Source organism: Phocoena sinus, chromosome 13, assembly GCF_008692025.1.
Source record: "Phocoena sinus isolate mPhoSin1 chromosome 13, mPhoSin1.pri, whole genome shotgun sequence".
NCBI lineage: Eukaryota > Metazoa > Chordata > Mammalia > Artiodactyla > Phocoenidae > Phocoena > Phocoena sinus.
Window position 1 is genome coordinate 19,722,432 of NC_045775.1, and position 7,993 is coordinate 19,730,424.

Consider the following 7,993-nt stretch of genomic DNA (forward strand, 5'->3'; position numbering starts at 1 on the left):
CCAGGTCCCCCAGCCTCCCAGCCCAGGCATTCCCGGACATTCACCATGATAGGGCCCACATTCAACCCATGGCTCAGTAAGCCACAGATCTGACCCCACCGTCCCATAATGTCCCCTCTGAGCATCTTTTAACCTTTTCAAGGAAGGACCACTGGCACACCGGGCTCTAGCTGATCTATTAGGTCTGGAACATCTTCCCCACCCCTGGATCCGTCCACATAGCCGCAAAGCAGGAAGAGCACTAGATTAGGAGTCAGGACACCCGAGTTCCAGCCCTCCAGTTACAAGCTGTGAGAGGTGGTCCTCCATCCCCTCTGTAGACCCAAACGGGGGCAGCTAACAACTGCTCAGAATTAAAAATGACCTTGACATTTGAAACAGAAACAGAGAGGGAAGATCAATAAGGATGACAGTGAGCAGGGCCATGACCTCAGGAAAGAGAAAATAGGAATCTGATTGCAGATGTAAATAAGGCTGGGAAACCTTGGAGGTCAGAGGGGACCAGAGCAGGATGGGAGTTGGCATTGCTGAGCTACAGTTGAAAGAATTTTTTCATTCCCTGCTGGGATGCAGCTAGGAAAGCCCCAGGTGTCCACACCTCCTCCCCCTGTCGCTGTCCTCCAGACAGGCCTGCTATGCGATCAGCAAGGGAGATGTGGCCTGGCGGGCCCTGCCCACTTACTGTCCTTGCCGGGGCCTGTCAGGCACCTGCAGCCACACCTAGGGGCATGGCTGCCAGCCCGGGCACCTCCCCTCCAAGCTGGGGGCTCAGTTCAGCTGTACATGGAGGAGGGAGGGAAGAGGGCAGGGTGGAGTCAGGGTCTGCTGACGTCCCCTTTCGCTGTGCTTGCAGCCCTTACAGGAATGTTCTGGAGGCTGGGGTGCCTCGGCCTGGGGAAGGGGATGCACGGAGACCTCTGGGAGGCCAGGCCAGGGACCCTCCTCCGCCCATTCACATCATGACCGCCATCACTGACAGAGACCCTGCCCCACTGGCGTTCCCCTTAATGGTCACGACCCCCCAGGGTTGGTGTAATTTAAACCCTGCTCTGTTTCCCTCCAAGTCTGAGCTCTTAAGCTCTAGTCTACAGAATATAAAGGAATCAAGATCCTATACCAAATGAGCTCAGCCGGCCCCTTCCCCTCCCTCCCTTTCGTCCCTCAGTCTCCCCTGCCGTCCCTCACAGCCACAAGCAGGGAAGTTCCAGGCGATTCTCCACAGGCCACACGGGAGTTACAGAGCACAGGGGCCCACTCCCCTCAAATCAGCGTGGGGCCGCAGGCTGGCCTCCGAGGCCCTGTTCACTGCCCTGGAGTCTCCGCCACACTCCAGCCACCCTATCCCCGACAGCCTGGCTTCCTCTCCTTGGTCTGGAAGCCCCATCTCTGTGTTCTGAGGATCATCACAGGAGCCACCTCCTCCAAGAAGCCTCTCCTGATCCCTCCAGTTGGTTGTGACCTCACTGTCCTTTGAGCGTTTTATTTCGCCCTCTCCCTCGACCTTGGTCTGTGGTCATTAATTAGTTGGGCACACCCTAAACTCACCGTGTGTCCCCTCAAAGCTCAGCACAGGATCTTGCCCAGCAAGACCCTGGTACAGGGCAACAAACAGACTGCACTCAGGACAGAATCCGAATAAAGAGCTGAAACTGTAGCACAAGGGGTTTAAGGTGGATACAAAGACAACCTGTTGACGGTGCGATCTGTTAAACTCTGGAACGCACTCCTAAACGGCACTGAGGAGCCTCCCGCCTACGAAGATTTTTCAGTCACAATCAGCACTTTCCTCATCTGTCCAAGATTTTGCAAGAAAGGCAGGAAGGTGGACAAGACTTCACAGAGCACCTCCTGCAGTGCCAGGCCATGTGAGCCACCCGAGTGATGACGCTACTCACGCCAACGCTGAGCGCCCGCACTCTGCTAAGAGCGGCCCTGGCGTTATCTCAGCGAATCCTTACAACAACCTATGTGGAGCGCCTGGTCTTGTTTCCACGTTACAGGTGAGGAAACTTGGAGGCTCAGAGAAATTGCGCTACCCCAGATCCCACAACTGTGAAGCGTCCGAACGCCACTCCTCCTGATTCCGGGGCCCTCCGTTCGGCTGCCTTGAGACAGGCTCACGTGCAAGCTCACGTCCAGGCTCTCTGTCCCCACGCGGCTGCACGCCGCGTACACAGAAATATGCAGACACACGTGCACCACACCCTGGCTTGCCCACACACTTAGCCAAGGGGAGGCAGGCTTGGAGACACACACGCGAATCTCCAACACCGCACGGATCTCGGATTTGGTACGTTTTTCTTGAGGGAAGAGAGTCAAAGAGAGAAATGACTGAAAACAAGCCCTCAAGATTTGAGTGGAAAGGAATCTGGCGCCTTTCATTTACTATTAAAGCCCTGCTCAGGAGCAGCAGAGTGCACAGGCCCACAGAAGACGCCCAGCCTCCAAGGGCAGTCGGGCTCCTGACTGGCACTACCATCCATTAGACACCAGAATGGAAGCGGAAACAATTCCCACAGGCCATTCCGTGGCCCTAACTGTTGCCTGTCCCCAAGCTAGAGGCCAGAGGCACACTCAACTATCCATGGGGCATGGGATGGGGGAAGAGGACACGGGCACCAAGTCAGGGACCCCAGGCTCAAGAGAGTGGAAGGTGGCAGGAAGCGCCGAGGGAGGGGAACATGTGACAGGCACACAGTTGGCCCTTCCGGCCTTGGGCTCTGGGTAGCACTCCCAGCCCTGGAAGAAATCGGGCCTGGCTCCACAACCAAACAGCCCCCAACCCAGCTCCAGGTGTTCTCAGAGCTTCAAGTTCTCTTTCAACCCTAAACTCTAGGGCTTGGATTCTAATGGTAACGTTTCAGGCCGAGGATGGCCATTAGAGAGCTGGCAAGGCCATTAGAGAGCTGGCAAGACTGCTCTCGGAGTCCCCTTTCTATCTGGTTCCCACAAAAAGGAGCCTTGATGGAATCCGGGAAAGAATTTAGGTTTTTCAGGAGGGCTTGAGCCTAAGGAACTGGCTTGTAAGTAGGCGATGGCTATTCGGGGAAGGCAGAGCAGCTGGGCCACCAAACCTGCCACTCGGGGGAGGACAGGGGCTCAAACACAGATGTGCAGCAGACACTCGTGGAAACCCCACAGAATGTCTGATGGGGGACCAGAGGTGGCCAGGGCAAGGTCGCGTGGAGGCCACAAACTGAGAGGAGAGACCAACACGCAGCGCAGGAGCCCGGGAGAGCTGGAGCAGGAGACAGTCTAAGCTCCCCAGAGGGCAGGCCTGGCCCCCGCTTCTTCCCAGCCAGGTCACCCGGGGCAAGTATTTTACAGCTTGTCTGTCTCCCTTGCAGGCTTTTTCAGAGGCCCAACGGCGGTGATGTGTGACTGTGCTAGGAAAAGCACTGGGAGCATCTCTGGTTCTGGTGAGATAGATGACTCTGGGTGGGCTCCTGGATGGGGGCTGGTCACCAGAGAGACCAAGAAAGGATGAGAAGCTTGGAGTTTCAGCTTCAAGAAGGTCCATAGGAACTCAGGAGCTTACCGCAAACCGGACTCAGGGAGGAAACCTCAGAAATTACGCACACACAAGTGTACACGTAAACCTACAGGAGGACACACACGTGAGAAGGCTTAACCAGAGGCTGCACTTTTACACTCCCTGTGGAGTCAGACGTGACAAACCTGTCTCCTGAAGGGCCCTCACCCCTCACCCCACCCTCTCCTTTCAAAGGCCCAGCCCCCAGGAGGCCCTGCTCTCACTCAGGCCTCCTCTCCTTGGAAGCCATTCCTGATTATCTCTGTGAGGCGAGACCACCCCGCCCCCACTCCTGGGTCTGAAATTCCACCACTAGAATCAGAGCCATAGAATTTAAAAGCTGGAATGGACCTTCAAGCTGCAGTCCAACCCTCACCCCGCAGAGGAATCCCGTCCGCAGACACCCTGACACATGGCATGGCTGTCCTCTTCTCTGCTTCTCCAGTGCCGGGGTGGGGGGGGCGGGGGGCAGCCCTTGCACTGTGGACCACACTCCTTGAGTCTAGAAGGAATTCACCTTCTCTAAGGTCGGCTTCCTGTTGCAGGCCCACAAGCCTGGGAAGGAGGACAAGGAAAGCCTTGGTCCACCCAAGCCAGGAAGTGTGCATTTGATGAGTAGCTGAAGACAAGCCCCAAGGAGCTGGACAAGAGGCTGGAGAGGGAGCCAGGGCCCAGAGGAGTGGTGCCCGGGAAGGGAGGCGGGCAGGTGCCAGACCCGCCACACAAGTTTGCCTGGGCCACTGACTGCGTGCAGTACATGTGCACACATGCACACAGACTCACGCTTTCACAGAGCTCCCTGTCAAACAGCCCAACCAGGGCCTCAACGGGACCTGGAGGCAGAGGGGGACCACCTTGCCCCAGCAACCTAGCAGGAACTCCTAACAGCCCAAGCCTCCAAACCCAGGCAGCTCAGGAAACCACCAGGAAACGACCCCTGCCAGCAGAGGGGGCAGCCCAAAGAGGGTCCGCCTGACAGCTGGGCTCCCCAAATCCCAAAGGCCAGTCCTAGCTCTCCAGCATCGCCCAAGGAGAAAAGCTTCCCCGGCTGCAGCTGTCACATCTGCCTGGGAGGGAGGAGGCACAGCGGAGCAGCACCTGATCCCAGGATCCCTTCGCAGCCCGCCAGCCCAGGAGGCCGGTTCAGCGCTGGCAGCCCAGGGTGAAACATGAAGACTGAACAGTCCCCCAGGGATGGTGATGGCAGTCTCTGGGCACGGCAGCAAGGGGCAAGCTGGGTCACAGGGCGGCCGGCTCTTCTCCTGCAGCCTCCTGTCCCTTCTGGTTTGGAAGGGGGCGAGCTGTGTGGCTCTGGGGCCCGGGCCCTTCCTCCCTGCCTGACACAGGCCAGAGCTGCCCAGCTGGGTCCAGGACGCCATCTTGGGTCAAGGTGCAACCACAGGGGGCTCCTCTCGCAAGCTGCGGAAGAGAGCCCCTGAGAACCAGTGAGCCCCTCACTCCCCACCCAAGGGGCCAACACCTACTCAACTGCCTTTGCACTGGAGAGTGGAGGAAGGACAGAAGGGATGCAGAGAAACGGGGGAACTAATGGGGGTGAGAGGGAAGGGAGTGGGTGCCCCCAAGAAGGGAGCCTCCAGGAAAGCGAAAAGCAGTTTGGCAGCCAGAGGGCCGCGGGCCCCAGCGATGGGGGGCTGGGGGAGGCCAGGGGCGGGCCCTGGACCCTTGCCAGCTCCGTCTGAGCCGAGGGGGAGGGAGGAGGGAGGGGGAGGGGAGCTGGGGTGAGGGCGGGACACGGACCGAGGCCGCCTGCGGCTCGGAAGCTTGGGGTCTCCCGGGGCGCTGGGACGTGGGGCCGAAGACCCCGATCCGCAGCCTCGGCGAGGCCTCGTCCTTCACCGTGCGGATGCGAAGCTTTCAAGGACACGTCTGCATCGGCCCAGCGGGGGTGCGTGTGCGTGAGTGTGTCCGCGTGCGTGTTGAGTGTGTGCAGGGGGGTGGGTGCTGCTGCAGGGGGCGACCCAGGGCGTCCCCACCAGCCACGCTCCGGGCCCAGGCCCTGCGGCTCCCACCCCTGCGTTTTCCGGCCCCCGCGGCCCCGGCCCGGGATCTTCGCCCGCCCCCGCCCCGCCCCCACACTGCGGCGCCGCCACCGCCGCCGCCGCCGCCGCCGCCGCCGCCGCCGCCCCGGCTCCCACGGCCCGCGGCGGGGGCAGGGAGGAGCCAGGCACGACGTCCCCCCCGCGCGCCACCCGACTCTCCGCGGAGAGGTGTGCCCCCCAAGTGGCACTCTCCCCACCCCCGCAGCCCCTCCCAGATCCGCTGGCACCCCGCTCCCCCAGCCACAGGTGGCCGGAGGAAGATCGCTGCGCAGCGTTCCCCGGTCCGGCCCCCAGATCACCCCTCGGCCCGCCCCCGGGGGCCTCCCGGGTCCCCCGCCCCGCCGGGCCGAGGAGGGCCGGGAGCCGGGGGGAGGGGCGGGGGGCCGGGTCGTGCCAGGCTGCCATTTTCTGCCGCCACCGCGGAGCCTGCGCGGGGCCGGGCCCCCGCCCCCCTCCCCCGCTCCCTGCGGGCCGCGGCGGGAGCCGATTATTCCGGGTCGGGGTCCGCGCCCTCCGGCGTCCCGGCCGCAGGCCCCAGGTTGGGCCCCGGGGCGGGGGCAGGGCCCGGAAGGCGGGGGCGGCCAGGCCGGGGCCCCTGCGGCAGCGCCTAGCGGGGCACCGCGGCTGAGGCCGGCGGCGGAGGAGGCCCCCCGCGGCATTGTATAGACTTGAACTTGAGCCCGGAGCCGGGCGGGGGCGCGGAGGGGGCTACGCGCCGGGAGCTGGCGGGACGGGAGGGGGCGCCTGTGGAGCCCGCGGGGACATAAACAAACCCTCAAATCCCCCGCGCCGCCCCGGCCAGCCCGGCCCGCCGTCGCCGCCCGCAGCCCTGGCTCCGCGAGCGCCCGGCGCCGAGTTGCGGGGGTCCGGGAGCGTGCCCCGAGCCGGGCACTGCCCGCCGCCGTGGCCCCCGCCCGGCTCCCCTCCTCCCCGCCCGCCTCCGGGCCGGCCTCCCGGGCCGCCAGCAGCGGCGCTCATTACCGTGTGGCCGGTGGGGTCGGGCCGGCCCGGCTGCGCGCCCTAGTGCCGCGGCGCCGCGTCCCGGCTCGTCCTCTGCTCTCGCCGCCGCCGCCGCCGCCGCCGCCGCCCGCGCGCCCTCCCTCCCTCCCTCCCGGCCCGCCTGCCTGCCTCGCTCGCTCCCTCCCTCCGCTTGCTGTCGCGCTCCCTCTCTCCGCCTCCTCCGCCGGGTCCCCCCCTCCCACCCCTTCTCTCCGCCTTCCTCCTTCCCTCCCTCCGGCCGCCCGCGGGCCCAGGCCTCCGCCCGCTGCTCGCCCCCCGCGGCCGCGCTGGCCCCGGCCCTGGCGCTGCGGAGCCGGCCAGGGAGGCAGCGCCGACTCGGGGGCCCCGGGGCGCCGCGACGGGAGCGGCCTGGGCGCGCGGCCGGTCCTAGCGCCCTCGGCCCGACTTCCCGGCCTCTACGCCCCCGCTGGGGGAGGGGGGGGTCCCCGCACGCTGCGGGTCGGAGGGCCGGACCTCGCTGCGCCCCGACCCTGCGCTGGGCCCGGGAACCCCCGCCTCGGCCGCTCTCCCGGCCACTCCGCCGGGGGCCTGCGGCAGCCCTCCCCCCGCGGGGCGCCCCGCTACCTGGAGCTGCCTCTGCGCTGGGTCCCCGCATCCAGCACTGGCCGCAGGGACAGCGGCCCCTCCTCTCCCGCGGCCGGTGTCAAGTGCCTCCCCCCGGCAGCCCGCGGAGCCCCCGGCGGTCTTCGCCCTGCAGTTCTCCCGACCTCCACCAGAGCCCACTGCTCTCTGCCTGCCTCAGCACTGGGGCTGGGGACAGCAGCGCCGGCCCATCCGCGCCGCAAGTCCCACGCCACCCGCCACCCCCGCCAGGTGCCGCCGCCGAGTGGAGGCCGGCCCACTCAACAGGACCAAGGTCGGGGCGCCAGGCTATCGAGGCCGTCTGGGAGGCTCGAGCACCTCTATAGGATGAGCCCCCTTGAAGGGAGTGAGTTCCCCGTACCTTGAGGTGTCCAAGTAGAGTTGAGTGTCCTCAGTTGGTCAGTGGAAGACTGAAAGATTTCATGGCTCGGGGGTGGAACTAAATGACATTGAAGATCCCTTCCAGCTCTAAGATTCTGTGCACACACCTACACTCCGCCCTCATGCTTACTCACCCCTTTGCGGCGAGGGTTGTTCTCATTTCCCATAGAGTTCCCAGGGCTCCAGGTTTCTGACTCGGGGCATCTCTGTCTACTTTCATCAGCACAGCCACTCCTCTGTTCATCGCTCTCCCAACTGCCACCGCTAAGGCTTCGTGCTGGGGCCCCTGACTCCCCAGCCTGGCTCCTTTCTTCTGCCTGTACCTCCACCAGTCATCTGCCACTGTGTACCCCCATTCCACCCAGTGCTTCAGCTACATGGCAGTGCCCTGAGCTCCCTGCCGCAGGACATGGTGTGC

At 64.2% G+C, this 7,993-nt stretch overlaps 1 protein-coding gene across 3 annotated transcripts in view; it reads right to left on the bottom strand.

Moving 5' to 3' along the window:
- Positions 1-7,338, bottom strand: part of DNMT3A (DNA methyltransferase 3 alpha) — a 104,983-nt gene extending 97,645 nt beyond the window's left edge. For 2 of the 3 annotated variants that reach the window (XM_032652326.1, XM_032652330.1), the window contains exon 1: positions 6,574-6,697. The gene's annotated coding sequence lies outside the window, so the exon portion shown is untranslated. Of the gene's footprint in view, positions 1-6,573; positions 6,698-7,176 lie in introns of those variants that run through there. The other variant, XM_032652327.1, reaches the window with a different exon arrangement.
- Positions 7,339-7,993: the final 655 nt, after the last annotated feature.